A 22418-nucleotide genomic window follows, 5' to 3' on the forward strand; every position below is an offset into this window, starting at 1 on the left:
ATCTCAGCCTCACACGTCCCTGTCCAGCCTCCTTTATCCCTCTCAGCCCTAAACCCGCTCCTACTATTCAGGGTTCCTAGTTGGAAATAACCGCATTAGGCTGGCCAGTTAAGCAAAAGGAATGTAATAAAGACTAGTCCGCAGTTCACTGAAGAGTTTGGGGTCTTGAGACACAGGATGGAGCTATGAGTCCAGGAACAATGCCCAGAACCACACCACAATAACGAGACGCATGGCCCCCGCCCCCGGCAGACTCTGCAGACACGCAGGCCACCCCACCCAGAGGAGCCGCCTTCCTCCTGCTGCTTCGTTCCCCCAGAGGGAAGGCACCCGTGGGCTGACAGTAGAGCACAGGTCCCACACCTGCCCTCCCACAAGCACCCTGGGAAGTTACCCATTCATAACTCAACATGGGGAAGATGCTCAAAGCTCTTGCGCAGCTGCAAAGCATGGGTGCCCTCCGCCCCAACCTCCCTGCTGGGTTCCCTGCTCACCACCACACACGAAGCAACTCAACCTGGGCGTTCCCTAAACTCCTGAATGTCCCTGCTCTCATCAGCCACGTATCCCGTCACTGCTCCCTGCCCCCCAGAACTCAGACTCTCCCCCCATTTCTGTCCTCACCGCCAGCATCTATGAACACCTTCCTGCCTGACCCCTCCTTCTAGGCTTCCCCATCCTCCATACAACCCAGAGATCTCCCTTCATGTGCGGAGATCCAGCGTTCTCCAAGGAGCCCTGGCTGACCTCAGGCTCGAGTCCAGGCTCCTCGGGCTGGCAGCCAAGGGCGTGAGCGGCCCAGCCCTGCGCTCCCTCCAGTTTCATCTCCAGCACCTCCGCCCTAGCACACGCCCTTTTCCAGAAACACAAAACCACTTACGGCTCCTCCCTGGGCCAATCTATTTCTTCCCTCCATGTGCTCTTTCGTTCCTTCCTTCTTGTCTGGGTGGCATGAACTCACACAAGCCACTGCATCTCTCTGAACCCCAGTTTTATGACAATGATCCCCTCGTCCCAGGTGCACTGTGAAAAGCACATGACACAGTGAGCAGAGTGCTGGCCCCCAGAAGGCATGAGCCCATGCCATTCCAGCCTGTGAATGTGATCTTATCTGGAAAAAAGATTTTTGCAGATATAACTAAGTCAAGGATGGTGACATGAGATCATCCTGGATTACCCGGGAGGTTCTATATCCAATGGCAATCATCTTTATCTGAGAGAGAAGAGAAGGCCGTGTGAAGATGGTGACAGAGACTGGAGTTGTGCCACCACAAGCCAAGGAATGCTAGGAGCTACCAACAGCTGGAAGAGGTGAGGAAAAATCCTCCCCCAGAGGCCCAGAGGGGCCAGGGCCGTGCCAACACCTGGGCAGCAGACTCCTGGCCTCCAGCACTGTGAGAGAACTCACTCCTATCATTTCATTTATTTATTTTTATTCTTATTTTTTGCTTTTTTAGGGACACAGCCATGGCATATGGAGGTTCCCAGGCTAGGGGTCCAATCAGAGCTGCAGCTGCCACCCTAGCTACAGCCACAGCAACACAGGATCTAAGCCATGTCTGCAACCTACACCACAGCTCAGGGCAACGCCAGATCCTTAACCCACTGAGCAAGGCCAGGGATCGAACCTGCATCCTCATGGATACTATTCAGGTTGAGTCACGACAGAAACGCCATGCTTCTGTTGTTTGAATCCATTGTGTTTGTGGCAACTTGTTAGGCAGCCGTCGGACACTCTTACAGTCACTCTCACAAAGACAACTCATCCCCTCCTTCCTCTCATCCCTTCCAGCAGGGGTCCCAACAGAGATGCTTCTGGACTGGGGACCCACAAGGCCAGGCTGGGGCCAGCCAACAGCACATCAGAACATCCCGTTTCCTTTACAAGCAATCGCCGCAGAGAAGGCGTCCCCTAAGAGCAAGTTGGATAGCGACGCTGCTCCGCCCTCTCCTCCGGAAGGGAACTGGTTTCCCAGCTGGTCCAGAGCAAGTGAAGCCAGGGGACCGGCGACAAGCAGCTGGTCCATCAGCTCCAGCACTCAGGGGCCTGGCAGGATGACTAGCTAGCTTCCTCCTCTTTTTTTTTTTTTTTTTTTTTTTTTTTTTTTTGTATTTTTAAGGCCACACCCACGGCATATGGAAGTTCCCAGGCTAGGGCTCCAGTTGGAGCTATAGCTACCAGCCTGCACCACAGCCATGGCAACAAGGGATCCGAGCTGCATCTGTGACCTATGCCAGAGCTCACAGCAATGCTGGATCCTTAACCCACTGAACAGGGGTAGGGATCGAACCTGCAACCTCATGGATCCTAGTTGGGTTCGCTAACCACTGAGCCATGAAAGGAACTCCCCAAACTTGGGCTTTTAACCAAGTCCAAGGTGACAGAGACCCCTGAAGTTTTGAGCAGGAGAAGAGCCGAGTCAGATGTGCTTTGGCGTGGACTGCTGCTCTGCTGAGGGTGTTAAATAAGCAGCATCTTATAATAATGACTGTGATAAGCTTCCTGGAGTGCAGCTTTTGTACATGTACATGCCATCAAGGTTCCAGCCCTTTGGGCTGGGAAACAAAGCCCATGTCCCTAGGGAGGGCAACAACACGAAAAAGAAAACACAAAACAGCTCCACCTGGAAGCCGTCCACCTGGAATAGCTCAAGACCAACACAGCCCTCCCGCTCCATCTGTGCTCTGCCATTAAAAACCCAAAAGGCTGTGGTCTGGGAGCTGCTATGCGGAAGCAGAGGATGGTTTGCCAGCACCAGTCCCGGGACAAGAGCGAGCTCCACAGTCCCTCACGCAGGATGAGCCGCCGAAATGTTATCAGAGCAGACAGTTGTGGGGGCCACCTGTCAGGACAGAAGCAGGGGCTCTCCAGCAGGAAGCGGGGATAACTTCCAGCCCGGGCTGATTGCATAAGGCAATAAATGGAAGTTGCTATATGTTGGATCGTAAATCTGAGCTGGCCAACTGCCCATTAAAACAAGTCAGCTGCGTCCTCCTGGAGAGCCCCAGGGGCCCCTGGCCCAGGTCAGGGCCTGCATCAGTCGCTTCTTCTCATTAAAGAATAATCTGTCGCTTTCTGAAGCTGCAGAGAGTATGTGGATGATTGTTTTTATTTTATTCTTTAACCCACGCTCTTTATGCATTTGAAATAGTCCATTAAAATAAATGAAAGTAGTTAAATGAAAAACAAATCTCCTGTTGGCAGATTGGGGCCCTATTCAGTTAAGGGTCATTTGCAACTTCCCTCTATTTTTTTTCTCTCAAGAGATTTAACAACTGAATACAACTTTTCTTGAGAAAAGTCTTAAGATCAACAAGGTATGGAGCAGCACAGTTGAATCCTTTAAGGTAGGGGGGTCTTGGGAAGCATGGCCCGCCAGGCGTCACTTCGTGACCCGAGGGCATGGGCCAGTTGTGTGGCATCAGGGACAGAGTTCTGCCCTTGCCTGCCCTGTCTAGAGATAGGTGAAGACCTAGGACTGGAGCAGGAATAGGCGGGAGCAGAGGCTGCTTGTAGTAATGGAAGAAGAGCCACATCTAGTCTTAAAACAGAAAGTGGTAGGAGTTCCTGTTGTGGCTCAGGGATAATGAACCCAAATAGTATCCATGAGGATACAGGTTCGATCCCTGGCCTTGCTCAGTGGATTAAGGATCTGGCATTGCCATGAGTTGTGGTGTAGGTCACAGGTGTGGCTCAGATCCTGCATTGCTATGGTTGTGGTGTAGGCCTGCAGATGCAGCTCTGATTTGACCCCTAGCCTGGAAACCTCTATATGCTGAAGGTACGCCCCCCCCCAAAAAAAATGGCAGGAGCAGAAAAAGACCTGCAATTCTCTTTAACCCACCTTCCTTCATCTGTCTTCATCCTGCCCAGCTATCTCCCGCCCTGATTCTTCTTCTTTTTTTTTTTTCTTTTTGTCTTTTTGCCTTTTCTAGGGCCTCTCCTGCGGAATATGGAGGTTCCCAGGCTAGGGGTTTAATCGGAGCTGTAGCCACCAGCCTACACCAGAGCCACAGCAATGTGGAATCTGAGCCGCGTCTGCAACCTACACCACAGCTCACGGCAACGCCAGATCCTTAACCCACTGAGCAAGGCCAGGGATCGAACCCACAACCTCATGATTCCTAGTCGGATTCGTTAACCACTGCGCCACGACAGGAACTCCTGCCCTGATTCTTCTTAACCGAAGCATAGTTGATTTACAACATGGCATTAGTTTCTGGTGTCCAGCAAAGTGATTCATATGCATATATATATTCTTCTTCAAACTCTTTTCCATTATGGTTTATTACAGGATATTGGTATTGAATAGAGGTCCCTGTGCTCTGCAGTAGGTCCTTGTTGTTGATCTCTTTTATGTGTAGTACTGTGTATCTGCTAATCTCAAACTCCTAATTTATCCCTCCTCTCCCCTTGCCCTTCGTAACTATAAGTTTGTTTTCTAGGTCTGTGAGTCTGTTTCTGTTTTGTAAATAAGTTCACTCGTATCACATTTAAGATTCCACTTATAAGTGAAATCATAAGATATTTGTATGATAATCTCTAGGCCCATCCATGTTGCTACAAATGGCATTACTTCATTCTTTTTTAATAGCGGAATAAATATATCATTGTGTATATGTACCACATCTTCTTTATCCATTCATCTGTCGATGGACATTTAGGTTGTTTCCATGTCTTGGCTATTGTAAACAGTGATGCTATGAACACTGGGGTTCATGTATATTTTCAAATTACAGTTTCCTTTGGATATATCCCCAGAAGTAGGATTCCTGTATCATACGGCAACTCTGTTTTTATTTTTTAAAGGAACCTCCATACTCTGCCCTCATTCTTACTGTCAAAAATAAATGAAAGAGAAATCCTGGGGCCTTCTAAGTATTCTATCCAGTGGGAACTTAATAAATAATTCCTGCCTATGATTATAAACTAAATCAGGAAGAGCAAAGGATTTCATTCCACTGGCCAGTGCTGATTGATTATAATGGCTGCCTAGAGAAATGTGTTGACACTAGTGCTGAAGTCATCTCTGGGCTCAGTGGGAAAGAGTTCCAGCAGCGATTGGTGATGTCTGCCATGAGTATAGGATTGGAAACTGTTGGCACACATGAAATGTGTTTTCTAATCAGGGCACGCTATTCAGAAATAATCCATTTACTCTGGAAACTATCAATGAGATAACAACCGAAGGCTCAGAAGCAAGGGAATTCCAACTCTCAGTAGGAGGCACCAGTCATGTTTTTGTGTCTGATCACAGAAATGAATTCTAGCAATGCATTTAGCCTCCTGGTTCTGGTCACCCAGTTGGAATCACAGTTCTTCCTTTGAGACCTATGGATTTTTGGTACTGGGAATAGGGTTATGACCCATCAATGCCTTCCCCATCTCTAGTGGTTCATGAAATAAACTGCTTTTTTTTTTTTTTTTTTAACCTTTTGGCAAAGAGGCCAGGGCTGAGTTCTGAAAAGCCTGCCCAGGAACCTTGACTCCTAGACTGCCAGTTCTTTCCAGAGAGGGCACTTGCCCTGCCATCCTGGGCAGAGGCTACCTCATACATACACGTGGAGCAAGATAATCCCTCGAGGCTCAGAGGATTTGCCACAAAATGAAATACTCCTCATTTTCCTTCAGTGTGTTTATTTTCTCAAAGTGGTTCATTTCCACTTGAGCTGGAAATACGCCCTACAGCATATTCAGGTCTCAAGGTCAACCGTTCCTACCATGTCTGTGCCACATGCCTCTGAGAACTGTTTCCCAGAGGCCAACAATGAGTTCCCTTCAGGAAACAGGAACTGGAGTGGCAGCCAGGGGTCAGGAACCCTAATGATGGTGCCTCATCTTTGGCACTGGCCTGTCTGGCTCTAAATCTACTGCGGAGAGGGGGAGCCTCTCGGTCTTGGAGCATCCTATGGGAAAGGCCCTCTCCTCTCTTTCCCTCCCTCTTTCCCTCCCTCATGGCGTTTGAACAAGATAACAGGCCCATCCGGAATAGAGTTCAATAGATTCACAGACAAAAGGAGCCTGTGTCCGTCGCAAAGCTAGTCTCCAGGGTACAAACCAGCAAAGCTGGCTGGAAGGGGCTCGGTGTACAGCCCAGAGAGGAGGCGCATGACGAGACACAGAGGAAAACAGAGGTGGACAGAACGTGCCATAGCTGAGTTAATGAGCATGGGACCGAGGACTGTTTACTGATGTGGGGGCAAGGGCACATTATATCGCTAAGTGGAAAAAGCTGGAAATAAAAAAGACTGTACATATGATCCCATTTTGCACGTGTGTGTATGTCACCGCAGGGACACACACACAGAGCGGGACTGAAAAGAAAGGAACGCGAGTGTTAACGCTGTATCCTGGCAAGGAGGCGTTGCTCATGCCCTTGGGTTTGGTTTATTGGTCTTGGTGGTTCTTTTGTCTTCATCCATTTGTACATTTTCTGTTTTCTGTTTGAGAATGTGTTCCTTTTGTAAAAGAAAACAAACTAAACGCCACTTTCAAATAATTATAATAGGGTGGGAAAGGGAAAAATAAAAAAGAACATGATTATTAGACTGACGTAGAACTACTAGTAATCCTCATTCTGTCCCTTTTTTGCCGGCGTCCCTGGACAAATCATATTCCCTGGGCCTCGGCTTCCTCTCCCTAAATCACCTACCCACGTAGTACATGCTGAGGCAGAGCAGGCAGACCTACTGTCTTTATGCAGGTTGGTTATCGTTTGCAGAGAAAGGGTGCTCAGCAGCCAGCAAAGGATGTTTGAGTACTGGGGAGAGATTTTCCGTTTCCTCCACTGAGACCAAGCATCTAGAGTGGACAAGAGGCAGTATGAAGGACCCTAGGAAATGGTACAGCCCAGGAGGCCCCCACAAGCACCATGCAAACGCCCCGCAATGCCTCCAGCCCAAGCATGGGGCGCACCCAATACCAGAGCCCTTTGGGACTCTGGTCAGCAAGATTGCAGCCCCATCCATGGTCATGACTAACATGAGCTACACTCAAAAGTCTGGGACCCAGTATTCAAACACAGCCAGCAGACATTTTTTTTTTCTGAAAATGTGCAGATACTTTTACATGGGGGACCAAGCTGGGCTGGGAGTGGGGATAGATGGATTCACCTGCAAGTTGATGGGCCACACAGCCAAGTAAAGTGGCTGGACCTCCATGGCAGTGGCACAAGAGAATATAGGAGACGCTGGAAAGGGCTGAGCATGGCTCTAAAGGCCTTTGGGGACATTGCATGCCGTGGGGAAAACAGTGAGTACCTCCGAAGCAGCCGCGCAGCCCCTGCCAAAAGGAGCCGTCCCGGCTCCTTTCTGCTGTATAGACCTCATTCCAAAGCACTCGAGTTAATTTGGACAAGAACTCCCCAAAGCTCCCAACCGGACACCTAATTCCACCTTCTTTTTTTCTCTCTCTCTTTCTTTTTAGGGCTGCACCCGAAGAATATGGAGGTTCCCAGGCTAGGGGTCGACTCAGAGCTGCAGCTGCTGGCCTACACCACAGCCAGAGCAATGCAGGATCTGAGCCACATCTGCGACCTACACCACGGCTCACAGCCAGATCCTTAACCTACTGAGCGAGACCAGGGATTGAACCTGCATCCTCATGGATCCTAGTCGGGTTCATTACTGCTGAGCCACAACAGGAACTCCTAATTCTGCCTTCTTAACAGACACCGGGAGTGCCCCGTCCTAAGAAAATCAAGAAAAGGAACAGCCAAAATCTGTCAAGAAATTAATTGAAAATGGCCATGCGGGCTCATGAATATGTAATAAGATGGTAATTTGCTCCTTTCTCGAAGGCAGACATGGAGGCCAGGTAATTTCCCTCTGAGTCCCACTGACCCAGGGCCCCCCTCAGCTGCTGGGAGGAGGTGCTTCTGTCTCCAGCAAACTAGAAATGCTCCATCTGGAGCAAAGCAACAAATGGCGCATCTTCAGCCACCTCCCAACCCAGGACCCAGGGCCATAGACATCGCGCGGCATCAAGGGTGGCCCTTCTGCGAAAAGCAAGAAAAAAATGCCCCTGTGTATTACATGCATCTGGAAAAGGCTTTTTGGTTTGTTCATTATATATTTTCTTTATGTGTTTGCATCCAGTAACTGTTTCTCGTTGGGATGATGACAAAACTAGAACCCAGGCATTTTAGAGCTGGAAGGGAACCCTAAGATTGGACAGCACCCCCGTGCCCAGCACAGCACCCAGGACTCGGCTGCAATGTCCTCACTTGATGGGTGAGCCTATGGTCACGGTCACAGAGACAGTGAAACACAGGTCTGCTGCTCCCAAGTGGCTCCATCCCATGGTCCTTCTTCAGTTCCATTCAGCAAACCAGAGCCCACGGTGAGGAGGCAAAGCTGAGTAAGACAGAGCCCCTGCCCTCAAGGGACTGGCAGGAAAAACAAGGATGGCAAGTGACTGTGACATTAAAAAATAATACCAATAATTTAAAACCTAGAAACAAAGCCACGAAAGGACAGCAAGTCCTTCTAACGTCATTTGGTCATTGTTTCACAGGCCCACCCAAGGATTATTTAATTGCCTAGGGGAATGCATCTTTGTTTACGGGCTAGTTACCATTAGTTAAGGGCTCAACTCTGCAAAGTTACGTATAAACGTGTAGCTCATGTCCAGTAAAGATATAAATCATTTCTATCCAATAGAAAGCATAACATCAAAGACTGATTTTTTTTTAATTGTGCTGTAGGACATAACCAGTTCTGCTTTGTTTTGTATTGTGGTAAAAGACACATACCATCAAATTTTTACCATCCGAACCATTTCTTTTTTTTTTTTTTTTTTTCTTTTTTTGGTAAATTTATTTATTTATTTATTTTGTTTGTTTGTTTGTTTTTTGTCTTTTTGCCATTTCTTGGGCCGCTCCCATGGCATATGGGAGGTTCCCAGGCTAGGGGTCAAATCGGAGCTGTAGCCACCGGCCTACGCCAGAGCCACAGCAACGCGGGATCCGAGCTGAGTCTGCGACCTACACTACAGCTCACGGCAACGCCGGATCGTTAAGCCACTGAGCAAGGGCAGGGATCGAACCCGCAACCTCATGGTTCCTAGTCGGATTCGTTAACCACTGCGCCATGACAGGAACTCCCATCCGAACCATTTCTAAGTGTACAGTTCAGTGTCATTAAGTAGATTCCCACTGTTGTGCAACCATCACCACCATCCATCTCCAGAAATTTCTTCATCCTGCAACACTGAAACTCCGTAGCTATTACACAATGACTCCCTATTGGCCCCTCCTGCCAGCACCTGGCAACCACAGTCTACTTTCTATTTCTATGAATTTGACTACATTGCATACCTCATATAAGTGGAATCAGGCAGTATTTGTCCATGAGACCTGTTTACTTCCTACAGCATAATCTCCTTATTTTATAATACAGTATCCTGTTATAGCAGGTGTCAGAATTTCCTTTTTGAGACTGAGGAGCATTTTATTGTATGCAGACACCGCATTTTGTTCATTCATCCATCTGCACATGGACACATGCTTTGCTTCCACCTTTTGGCTACTGTAAAGAGTATTGCTATAAACTTGGATGTACACATAGCTCTTGAGACTTTGCTCTCAGTTCTTGTGGATGTATATCCAGAAGTGGGCTTGATGGATCATATAATAACTCTATTTTTTGTGGAACTACCATGTGCTTTTCCATACTGTACCAATTTACATCCCCACCAACGTGTGCCAGGGTTCCAATTCCTCCAGATCCTTCCCAACAATTACTACTTTTTGGTTTTTTGATTCTAATGGGTATAAGGCATCTCATTATGGTTTTGACTTGGATTTCCTGAATGCTTAGTGGTGAGCATCTTTTCATGTGCTTACTGGCCATTTGTATATCTTCTTGGAGAAATGTCAATTCGAGTTCATTGCCCATTTTTTAAAATCAGGTTGTCTGGGTTTTTTGTTGTTGAGTTGTAGGAATTCTTTTTTATATCCTGAATATTAACCCTTTACCCGATACATGACTTGCAAATGTTTTCTCCCATTCCGTGGGCTACCTTTCCACCCTGTTGCTAGTGTGACTTAATGAACAAAAACTTTTAATTTTGATGCAGTCCACTTCATCTGTTTCTTCTTTTGTTTCCTGTGCTTCTGATGAGAAAACCAAGAAATCATTGCCAAAGCCAATGATGTGAATATTTTCCCTTATGTATTCTTCTAAGAGTTTTATAGCTTTAGCTTTTCCATTGAGGTCTTCGATTCACTTTGAGTTAATTTTCATATATGACATAAGGTAAGAATTCAACTTTATTCTTTTGCATGTGGACGTTCTGTTTTCCCGGCACCATTTGTTAAAAGACAGTCTTTTCCCCAACTGAATGGTCTCAGTACTCTCCTCAAAAATCATTTGACCGTGTGTGAGGGCAAATGGTTTTGTTTTTAACATGGAAATTTTACTCGAACATTTCTTTTTAAGTGCTTATAAATACCCAGATCCTGAAAATGCTCTTTGAACCAGCTTTGCCATCTTCCTGGTACCCTCATGCATGAATTATGAAATCTTTCACACGTGCCCATGCCGTATTTCATGACAGCCACGTTTCCAAATGTCTGAACATTATGCCTTGACAGCAATATACAAAGTGCTGTGGGTGTCAGGGTGAAGATCACTTCTAGCTAGGGGATTCAAAAACCTTTTCACTTTTGAGATCAGCCATATGATTAACAGGTAGACCTTTTGATAGGTAGACACAGAGGTTTGGGGCAAACATTAAAAGAGCTCAGAAACATCCAGAAGAGCGCTTTCCTTCCTGTTTGCTTCCTTTCTTGTGAGTCTTAGACACCAAAATCTATTGGCCAACACAGATGTAATACTTTTCACAAGAAAACCTTAGGGAAAAAAGCTTCTTGTCTCTCTCATATGTTGTCTCTCTTCAAGGCAGGTCCCTGCTACAGCTCCAGGTCAGTGCATTCTTCTTGAGCCCCAGCCCCCTACCATACTCAACAAGAGGGTAGAAAGGGCCTCAGCTTTTCTGTTCATACTTTTTTTTGGGGGGGGGCACCCTTGGCATGCAGACGTTCCCAAACCAGGGATGGAACCCACGCCTGTCCACAGCAGTGAGCCAAGCCACAGTGATGACATCACATCCTTAACCCACTGAGCCACCAGAGAACTCCCCCATCCACACTGTGGATCCCTCTCTGATTCTGCCTTAACTAGGGAATCGCATTTCCTGCCTGTCTCCATCCACCACATGGGGCATCCATGAAATATCTCCCTAACAGACTCTAAATGTCACCAGCATCAATCACAGGGATAAACAGCAAACAAGCCCGGGACAGAGCAGCCATCTCTGTCGGATCCGAAGTCATATTAATTAGAAAACTGAACTTCTGGCCACGAAGATGAGAACGTCTGCCCTCGAGGGACCTGGGCCTTGGCAGCGTGTCCCCAGCCAGGGCTGGTGGGGAAGCCCCCACCCCGCTTAGGGCTCTTCTCTCTGTGGTTGAACTGAACACTGAGACTCGTGTTTTCTGAGAATCTCAGATGTGCACAGTCCTTCTGAGGTTTTTGAGATCACGGTATTGTGGTCCCAGGCCTTCCCCACCTGAACTTCCTAGACCACGGCCATGGCATTTTGTCAGTGGCCACATTAACCTGCACGGTGCCTGGTCACTGGATGTCTCAGCTTCTGACTTGCTGAGAAACTGGCGCTGACCTTGCCTCCCCCCCACCCCAGGGGAATCCATGCACAGCAGTGGCCCAGAGGAGCCTCCACAGAGCCTGCCCCTGCCTGCTGCTGAGACCCGCAGCCCTCAGCTTGCCCAGTCTTGGACCCCACCCAGAGCCTCAGCCATCCCGACGCCCTGACAGAGGCCCCCAGCCCCTCAGCCTTGGCCCACACTCTGCATTTAGCAAATACCCCGCCTCCCTGTCCCCAGGGTCAGCAGAGCCCCCCCTAAGGGGCTGACCATGGGAGGAGGGAGTGGAGCAGAGAGAAGGCACAGCGATCTCCAGGCAGGCCCGTCTGGGCTACTTTCCTGGCTGGGTCACCAGCAGGCACTGGGGCGGGGTGGAGGGCAGGGGCAGGGGCAGCCAGCCTGCATCTGATTTCCCCCTGCACCAGCTGAGTAACCTTGGGGGAGGCACTCAACCTCTCTAAGCCTCAGTGTCCACATCTGAAAAATGGCGCTCACACTAACACCTCGCAAGCTGCGGGATGGTCAAGATACAGCAGCACAGCACCGGATAAGAATCACTCCTCCACAAAGGGTAACTGTTTCTCGGGGATCGGGGGTGGGTTTTGTCCTGGGCGTATGGCCGCGTGCACATTCAGAACATCGCGTCCTCGGGGAAGGCCCGGTGGAACCAAAGCCAGAGAGCTTGCCATTCTCTCCCCTAGACCTTCTCTTTGCTGATGCATGTTTTTACCGTCTCATAAAGGAGGCTGTCCCACATGCACATTGGCTTGTCCACAGAGTGATAAACTGTTACCTCCTTAGAGAAACCCAGGCAGCTTTCCGACGGGCCTGCTCCACCTTGACAGATGGGATTACACTCATCTCGCTTCCCCTTTGGCAAGTGGAAAGATCAATGAGACATTAGTCTCCTTGCCTCTGACCGTCTCCCGGGGCAAATGCTGATGGTCCAGAATTAATGTGGCACTTGATTTACTTGCCGGCGTCTCAAGGTACAGGACAAGCCCTCCCTCGGCTGGGAGGGGAGATGGGGACGCGGCAGCCTCTGGCTGCTTTACGGGACCGGCTCACAGGCCTGCACTGTCTAGACTGGTGAGAAGACAGTTGGGGGGAGCTGACTCATCTGGGATCGCACCCTGGGGGCTGGCCGCCTCAGCCTGGAGTCCCAAAGCCACGGGCACCCTCAAGCTCTATGACCTTGACAAGTTACAGACCTCCGCAGACCTCAGGTACTTGATCCACAAATTAGGCTAGAGATCCCGGTGGGAGGACTGTGGGATTAACAGGAGATACTGTGTGTGCAATAGATGGGCTTCGTACATGTTACCTTTCCTTTCAGGTACAAGAGGACACGCTCTTGAGGGAGAAGCCACCACGTTTACAGATATTAAAACTCAGGCCTAGAGAGGTGCCATCCATACAGTCGGGTGAGGTAGGAGGATGGTCCCCCAACCTCACTGCTGTTGACACTGTCATTGCCGCCGTTTCTGCTGGTTCCCCGAGAGGCAGGATAACACCGATGAAGGCTGGAGAGGGTCCCTTCCCGTGAGATCTCCACGGGGACCCTCTGATGGAACAGACCGTTGTCGGACACATTCTGGTGCCAGACACTTTCCTAGGGACCATGCGGGGTAAAGGCAACACACTCACATTCTGCAAAGGCCTTGACCCTGAGGGTTTGGTGTTTCTCTTTTCACCCTCCCGCCCTCTCTTCCTTTCTCCCTCCCCGAAGCAGCTCTGCCCGATTCGACTCTCTGGAGGGGGCCAGACACGCAGGTTGTTACAGGCGATGAGCATTCATCTGAAAAATTTCTCTCATTCGAAATAAAACTTGGGGGGAGTTCCCATTGTGGATCAGCAGGTCATGAACCCGACTAGTATCCATGAGGATGCAGGTTCAGTCCCTGGCCTCGCTCAGTGGATTAAGGATCCAACGTTGCTGTGAGCTTCAGGGTAGGTCACAGCCAAGGCTTGGATCTGGCATGGCTGTGGCTGTGGTGGACGCCGGCAGCTGCGGCTCCGATTCAACCCCTAGCCTGGGAACGGCTAGATGCTGTGGGTGCAGCCCTAAACAAGTTAAATAAATAAATACATAAATAAATAAAACTTGGGTTGTTTTGTTTTGTTTTCATTACCTCGAGCTTATTTACTACGTAGAACACAAGCTTCTTTTTTTTAATTTTCTTGGCGTACAGTTGACTCACAAAGCTGAGAACACAAACTTCTCAAGTGAGGAAGCTCTGTCTGATCTACCCACATAGAACTGGCCAAACTAGGAGTGACGGATCGATTTTTTTTTAATGAAACTATAGATCTACAGGGAGGCCATGGCATGAAGCTGTGGAGATGCAGACTCTCTGAGATGCATTTTATGGCCCTTATCTCCAGAAGCCCAAAGCGCAATGACTGACTTGTGGAATTCCATAAATGCTGAGCTCCCGCAGAAGAAAGGGCAGAGAGCTCGGCCCGCCCCCCGCCGGGGAGGGAAACACTGAGGGTGAAGCTGCTCTCCAAGCTGTGGAAGGGGCTGGGGGGGCCCACCGAAGAGCTCTCCCTCTTGCAAAGCAAGAAGCCCCCTGGGGGAGATGCTCCAGCGCTCTCTTGCTGCCGGGCCCCCTGTGGATGCCTCTGCTTTGTTCCGGGCGCTTTGAGAACAGATGCAGAAAGCAGACCTTTCCTCCTCAGGCTCCTTTGCAACTAAAGCCAGGCAGGTGCTCAGGCTGCATCGTTTAACTTCCCCACACAAGACTTCAATTCAGAGGCTCTTGGAAAATTCCACTTTCCTGGCAAGGGCAACAGCAGCGGGGTCTGGCTTCAGGGGCACAGTGGTTACAGGATTAGGTTCCTGCCACAGTAATGGCCTTGGTGTCGCCAGCTGTTGTGGGCTTGGTCACTGGAAGCTTAGACCGAGCTTTCCAGCCCTCCCAACAACTGGGTAACCACGAGCTACTCAGCGTCATTTTTAAATTTTTCTTTCCTTCTCCATAAGCCAGTCAGCTTCTGTTGCTTGCAACTAAGAGCCTTGAATGACAGTCGAGTGCAGCTTCGCCTCAGCCATCAGTTCCTGAGGTCCCAGCACCAACGGCAGCTCTCACCTGTTCACAGGGGGTGGAGGTCCCAGCGGTTGCCTGCGAGGTGTTATACGCATCAATCAGTGCAGTCCCCGCACCACCGCTGCGAGGTGGATTCTATTACCTCCAGAGAGAGTTGAAAAAAATCTGAGCTATCAAGGCATTAGAGGACTTGTCCAAGGTCTCACAAGAGAGTAATTCAAGGTTGTAACAGTAGGTAAGCCCCCAAAGCTGAACACAGATTCCAAGAGGACGGTGGCTGACCACAAGAAAGCTTTTCCCCAACAAGAAAGCTCTCTGCTCTGCTCCGATCTGCTCTGCGCGGCAGGGTATGCAGGACTGGGTGGACCATCTTGTCTCCAGAACATTCTCTACTCTGACATAGGAACCAGTAACATGTCACTACGCTCATCGGTGGTGAAATAAAGACATAAGGCTATTTCTCTGCTCAAGAAGGATTCTTCCAGGTCAACAGTGGCAGAGATTATTGACAAGGGACTACACGGTTAGCCTTCAAGCATCTTTTCTAAAACCCACTCACCAGGGGCTAAGGGGGTACACGTGGGTAGACAGAGAGGGGTAGGTAGCCAAAGAAGCTGCGAGCCTGCATCTAGCGAAAAGCACTAGTGTGCAGCTTAGTAAATAAGCTGCAAGTACATTTTAATATGGGTAATTTCTTTTCCATTCCTTTTCCAGCACTTATTTCATTTACACAATCCCAAGGCCAATAAATCTTGGCATTAAGGCTGATGTGATGTGTGATGCAGACAGTCTAATTAAGGAGAGGGTGTTTTATCAGCTCTACTAAATTTCCTTTTCCCTGGTCTATAATTTTTTATACCGGGCTGATCTTTTTTTTATTCATAAGGGCTTCATTCCCATTTGTCATGGCTGCATTAACTGGGCATCTAATGAGGCCTTGGATCTGGAAGTCTGCATCTCATCTATCCTCAAAAGCAAAATTTATAAAGCAGCAGGAAAATAGCTTCCAGAACTAAAACTTCTTTAGCCCAGTCTGAGTCATCTAAAATATATTTTGCTTGTGTGTTCCAAGACTCAGCTGTCAACTTCAGGAGGCAATGCCCAATCCCAACGTCCATCCCCTGATAGCCTGTACCCTTCTCCCCAGCTCAGCCCATTGCTTGGAGAGGCTTGGATCAGAGTGTTCACGAGCCTGTTTTCCCGCTGTTCCCGCTACACACATCTATTGAGCACCTTTTACAGGCCAGGCTCGGGGATATAAAACAGCTCAAGAAGGTCACAGTCAGATGGGACATGCCACCACTGTTGGCCAATATAAGACAAACACCTTACTTAGCCAAGTATCCAGGTTGGGAGCAAGCTGGAAAGATTCAATGCGCTATCCTTTCGCTTCTGAGAAGGTGACCCTCCCAAGCAGATTTTCTGTAATTAAGGGCTGCCAAGTGTCTGTGATCACAGGCATTGACTGACCTGCAGACATGATGGAGAGATGAGTATGTTGGTTTCCCAGAGCTGTCACAACAAAGTACCACAAATGTGGTTCCCATCGTGCTTAGCAGTTAACGAACCCGACTCATAGCCATGAGGACTTGGGTTCGATCCCTGGCCTCACTCAGTGGGTTAAGGATCCGGCATGGCCATGAGCTGTGGTGTAGTTCGCAGACACCGCTTGGATCTGCCGTAGCCATGGCTGTGGCCTAGGCTGGCAGCTGTAGCTCAGATTGGACCCATAGCCTGGGAACCTCCAAATGCCATGGGGGCAGCCCTTTAAAAAAAAAAAAAAAAAAAAAAAAAAAGGTACCACAAACTGAATGGCTTAAACCACAGAATCTATTGCCTCAGCGTTCTGGAGTCTAGATGTCCAAAGTCAAGGTGTTGGCAGGGGTGGTTTGTTCTGAAGACTGTGGGGAGGGTTGTGTCCCAGGCCTCTCTCTTCGGCTCGGAGATGGCCGGCTTGTGCCTGTCTCTTCACACTGTCTTCCCTCTATGTCTGCGTCCCAGTCTCTCCTTTTTACAAGGACATCGGTCGCACTGCATAAGGGTCACCCTAATGACCTCATCCTAACCGAACGACCTCTGTAAGGACTCTAGCTCCGGACAAGGTGACATTCTGAAATACTGGGGGCTAGGACTTCAACATATGAAGTTTGGGGAGACACAATTCAATGCATAGTAACGAGTGGCTCTAAAACTGGCTTAACTAAAGCTCTAAGACAGCCTGTAGCAGCTGAATATAGTTAGAACACTGGATAGAGGGTTAAGAATTCCATGTTCAAGTTCTCTTTTTCCTTTTTAGGGCCACACCCTCAGCACATGGAGGTTCCCAGGCTAGGGGTCGAATTAGAGCTGCAGTCACTGGCCTACGCCAGAGCCACAGCAATGCCAGATCCAAGCCACATCTGCGACCTACACCACAGCTCACGGCAATGTCAGATCCTTAACTCACTGAGGCCAGGGATCAAACCTGCATCCCCATGGACACCAGTCAGACTTGTCTCGCTGAGCCACAAGGGAAACTCCTATGTTCAAGGTCTAAATTAGCCACCTCCCCTCTCTGAGCCTCAGACCTGTTCTCTGGTGAATGAGATCCGGACAAGACCTCGGGAACCCTCTCTCATCCGCAGGGTTGTGCTGCTGACAAAGTAAGGGAAGTTGAGGTCGCACAGCAGGGAGGTTAGTGGCAAGGCTCCAACACTCACAAGCAGGCTGATCTTGAGCAAGGACTGACCTTCTGAGCCTCAGGGATCCATTTAGCTCTAAGGTGAGGACACTGATAGGAGCTACTTCAAAAAGGTTCTGAGGACCAACAAGGCCTGTGAATTGTCGGCACACCGCTGTCACTCCACAAGCCTGAACTGCTGGGGGTGTGATTGCTATTAGGATTCAGGCTTTGGCTCTGGGACTCAGCTCTCGGATGAGTCCACGACTGGAAGGCAGGGTCCTACCCGGCAGCTCTCAGGGAGTGAGAGAGCCTTTAGCTGGCAGGACTCCTGTGAACCCGGTGGCATGCCTTTCCCCATCACCTCCACCTTACCCGAAACCTATCCCCTTCTATTCAGCTGGTTCCCGGTCATGCCATTAGGGTTAGGGCTAGGATTCCGATGATTTTTTTTTTTCTCACTGTTTTATAAATTTTATAATAAAATGTATTTATCTCATTTACAGTCCTCACCTAGACTGTAAGCAATTTGAGGAAACAAATGAGTCTTCTTACTGAGATTTGACAAAGCTTATTTACTGACTCCCACAATGCAGCAGCCCTCTTCATAAAAATACCTATCATCCTCCCACCACCTGATGAGGCAGGTGATGGTACTCCCATGTCACAGATGAGGCTCAAGGTCACATGCGTAAGGAGTTTCCGTCCTGGCACAGTGGTTAACAAATCCAACTAGGAACCATGAGGTTGCAGGTTCGATCCCTGCCCTTGCTCAGTGGGTTAACGATCCGGAGTTGCCGTGAGCTGTGGTGTAGTTTACAGACGCGGCTCGGATCCTGCGTTGCTGTGGCTCTGGTGTAGGCCGGGCAGCTACAGCTCTAATTCGACCCCTAGCCTGGGAACATCCATGTGCGGAGGGAGCGGCTCAAGAAATAGCAAAAAGACAAAAAAAAAAAAAAAAAAAAAAGTCACATGCGTAGGCAGTGGCCAAGCCAGGATCCAATCCCACCTCTGGCGACTCCGAGGCCGCCCACCTAGCCTAGCATTCTCCTCACCAAGCTGTACTAGCTCAGGAGGCTCATGGGCCCCGTCCCTCACCCAGGGTCCCCCAGGCTGAGCAGGATTTTCTGTGGCTTTGGTGCCCCCTGGTGGCATGTGAGAGCCATTCCCCAGCCCAGCTCTGGGCTCATTCATGGCAGGCCTTCAACCCTGGGCGTTGCGTGACCTACAGGGCCAGCCCTGGCCCAGCAGAGCCCTCTGCACCCAGGGGAGGGAGAGCTTCCAGGAGAGTGTCACTTTTTAAATGGGAACCACCCCCCAGAGGATTCTGCTCCTGACAGGTCAGGGAAGAGGGCTTGGGGTCTCAGGTCTGGTTCACCTCACCTGGCTTTTCCTCTCCCCTTCCCCGGTCAGGACACGCAAGCATGTGCAATCTGTGCCAGACCTTCCTGGGGTTTCCATTTTCCAAGAGCTTGCTTACGGAGAGGCGAGGAAGGGGAGGATAAAGGCATTAAAACTGGAGTTCCCGTCATGGCGCAGCAGAAACGAATCCGACTAGGAAGCATGAGGTTGCAGGTTCGATCCCTGGACTCGCTCAGTGGGTTAAGGATCCGGTGTTGCCGTGAGCTGTGGTGTAGGTTGCAGATGCAGCTCGGATCTGGAGTTGCTGTGCCTGTGGTGTAGGCGGGTAGCAAGAGCTCCAATTAGACCCCTAGCCTGGGAACCTCCATGTGCTGTCGGTGTGGCCCTCAAAAGACAAAAAAAAAAAGTAGTTAAAGCTGAGGACTTCAAGCTCCTTTATGCAATACAGAGTCTTTTTCTCAAAAATACCACCAAGATTCATTAAATCTTAAGGGATTACTACTGGGTTCCACAGTGCTCAGGATGCAGAAATGGAGAAAACACTCTTTCCGTCTTGAAAAGTAAACATATGAAAATTACAATGCAGAGTCCCCTGGTGGCCTGGCAATTAAGGATCCAGCGTTATCACTGCAGCAGCTTGGGTCACTGCTGTGGCAAAGGTATGATCCCTGGCCTGGGAACATCAGCGTGCTGTGGGCATGACCAAGAATAAACACAAAAAAAGAAAAACTTGCAATGCAATGAGGCAATATGGGTACCTTCGGACTTTTCCTGTCACCTCAAAAGTGGTTATCTGCACTCAAAACTAAGCCTAAAGAATCCTCAAATATGCTACAAGCTGAAGAAAGCAGAAAACACTTAGGGGTCAGAGACCTACTCCAACTAACCATGGCCCCAGGCCCCAGCATTTCTCCAGCTTATATAAAACACCTCACTCGCTCTGCCCATCTGGGCAGAGGCAAAACAGCAGCAGGACACAGAAAGACCGGGTGGTGTGGAAGAGCCTGCCTTCCACCTCCAGAGCAACGAGGATGTCTGAGCCGGCCGTCCTCCTCTTCCTCTTTGTTCACTCTCCCTTCAGAGACCTGCCTTAACAGCACCAAAAGATCACCAGCTTTTCTGAGAATCCTATAATCACTGGTCTGGCTTTGAGATAATCAGAGGTAGCCTGAAGCTCCATTACCCAGTGCTGACCAGCAGCCACACACGGCTATTGAGCACTTGAAATATGGCTGGTCTGAAGGGAAACATGCTGTCTGTGTAAAATAAACTCCAGATTTTGAAGACTTAGTCTGCGGGGGGGGGGGGGGGGGAGAATGCAAAAAACAAACAAACAAAACAACAACGACAACAACAACAAAAAAACCTCTGTATTTTTTAAATTGATTACATGGTGAAATGATAGTATTTTGGACACAGTATATGGATACATAAAATATTAAAATTAATTCCACCTGTTTAAGTTTTTTAGTGTGGCTACCAAGACATTTAAAATTACGTTTCTGGAGTTCCCATCGTGGCTCAGTGGTTAATGAATCTGACTAGGAACCATGAAGTTGCGGGTTCGATCCCTGGCCTTGCTCAGTGGGTTAAGGATCCGGCGTTGCCGTGACCTGTGGTGTAGGTTGCAGACGCGGCTTGGATCCCGAGTTGCTGTGGCTCTGGTGCAGGCCAGTGGCTATCGCTCCGATTCGACCCCTAGCCTGGGAACCTCCACATGCCGTGGGAGCAGCCCAAGAAATTGCAAAAAAAATAAATAAATAAAAAATAAATAAAATTACGTTTCTTACCAATGAGATCCTGCTGTGTAGCACTGGGAACTACATATACTCAAATGATGGAGCATGATAATGAGCGAAAATAGAATGTCTACATGTATGTGTAACTGGGTCACCATGCTGTACAGTAGAAAAAAAATTGTATGGTGAAATAACTATTAAAATAATAATAAATAAATAAACAAACAAAATTACGTTTCTATTGGACAGCGCTGCCTCGAAGGTTAAAAAAAGCCAGAGCTGAGAAGCCCTAGACCAGCAGAGCTTTACACCACATGGACCACAAGGGGGCGGTACTGCAGTACCCAGCTGCCTCGGTACTGCAGGACAAGTGGGCGGGCTCCCGACGTTTTTTAATGCTATCTTTTAAGAGTGGTTTTAAACTGCTTTTTCTAAAATTTAAATGTCGCATATTATAGTAACCCCTAAGTTAATATAAATCATTTCTCTAGGCCAGGAGTCTAAAACTCCTGAATTACGACATTCAAGGCTGGAATTTTAAGGAAGCTGAAAGTTTCTCACCATCACAGCTAGGGAATAAAGAGGGACTCTTGAATTCAAGGCAAGAGGAACCGGGAAGCTGTGCCCCAGAACAGAAGTGAAAGCTGAGTAAAGCTGGAAAGTGAATAAAAGCTGGAGGAGAGAGGGCTGGAGAAAAGGGAGGTCGAGGTGTGCTGCCAGGAGGATTACAGGGAGCGGGTAGAGGCTTATGGGGGGATGGGTGAGCCTCTGGGCACACTCCCATTCTCATCAAAATGCTACCAATCTGAGTGTAAACTGGAACCACCTTTCTGGGGGGTAACTTGTAAGTGTATATTAAAAGACTTTAAAACCTTGACCCAATAATTCCATTCTTGTAACTTACTATAAGAAAAAATTTAAACTGCACAAATATTTGGCCATAAGAATATTCATCCAGCATTTGTCACAGCCAAAACCCAAACATAACAACGACAACAACAAAACTATAAGCAACCTAACTGTACATTAATAAGGGGTTGGTTAAGCTATAATATGTAATATTTTCTAAGTATTACAAATGCCGTAAATGAACTTTATGTCAGAAAGACATTTTTGCTAAATTTTGTGAAAAAGATAAGCTACAGAATTGTTTGTACAATATGTGTGTCAACTTAGCTTTAAAAAAGAAAAAACAATAACACAAAGTATACATTTGCAAAGACAACCAACCGGCGGAAAGAATATTCTCCAAGGCCTTATCAGTCATCTCCGGACAAAGACAATGGGTGGGCTTTCTTTCCTTATTTTTACAACTGCTTTTTTTTTTAATTTTTGTCTTTATGTCTTTTCTAGGGCCGCTCCTGCGGCATATGGAGGTTCCCAGGCTAGGGGTCGAATCGGAGCTGTAGTAGCCCGCCTACGCCAGAGCCACCACAGCAACGTGGGATCGAGCCGGGTCTGCGACCTACACCACAGCTCACCGCAACGCCGGATCTTTAACCCACTAAGCAAGCCAGGGATCGAACATACAACCTCATGGTTCCTAGTCGGATTCGTTAGCCACTGAGCCACGACCAGAACTCCCTATAACTGCTTTTGTAATTAACTTTTTTTAAAGGTTACTTTTTAAGTGGTCCTACCCAGTCTTTATTACAATGACACCTTCTTTCTCAAACGTTCCCGAATCCTCTCCAAAGAGGAAGAACCAACGTCTTCGAAAAATCGCAACACTTGCCCCCCTACCCAGCTTGGGGTTTTAATTTTGTTCCGCCTCATCCTCTAGTCCCTTGTCCTTCCTCTCTTTGTCCCTCCAAGCCTGGGGAACCCTTCATCGGAATCCTGTGTCTCTCTTGTCTGTCCCTGCCCTACCACCTGGATGGGACCCCGCGGGGCCGGCCGGATTATTGTAAAACTTCAACCAGACCTGGCCCGACTTCTCGGA

The 22418-nt window shown here is 48.6% G+C and overlaps 1 protein-coding gene across 1 annotated transcript in view; it reads right to left on the reverse strand.

The window, feature by feature from the left end:
* PROK1 (prokineticin 1) overlaps positions 1-22418 on the reverse strand; it is a 48980-nt gene that overhangs the window by 11642 nt on the left and 14920 nt on the right. The window lies entirely within an intron of this gene.

The sequence above is a fragment of the Sus scrofa genome, chromosome 4 (genome assembly GCF_054392235.1).
Source record: "Sus scrofa isolate SSC_HxYL_T2T_F1_AM1 chromosome 4, Sscrofa_HxYL_maternal_Yorkshire_Landrace_v2.0, whole genome shotgun sequence".
Taxonomy (NCBI): domain Eukaryota; kingdom Metazoa; phylum Chordata; class Mammalia; order Artiodactyla; family Suidae; genus Sus; species Sus scrofa.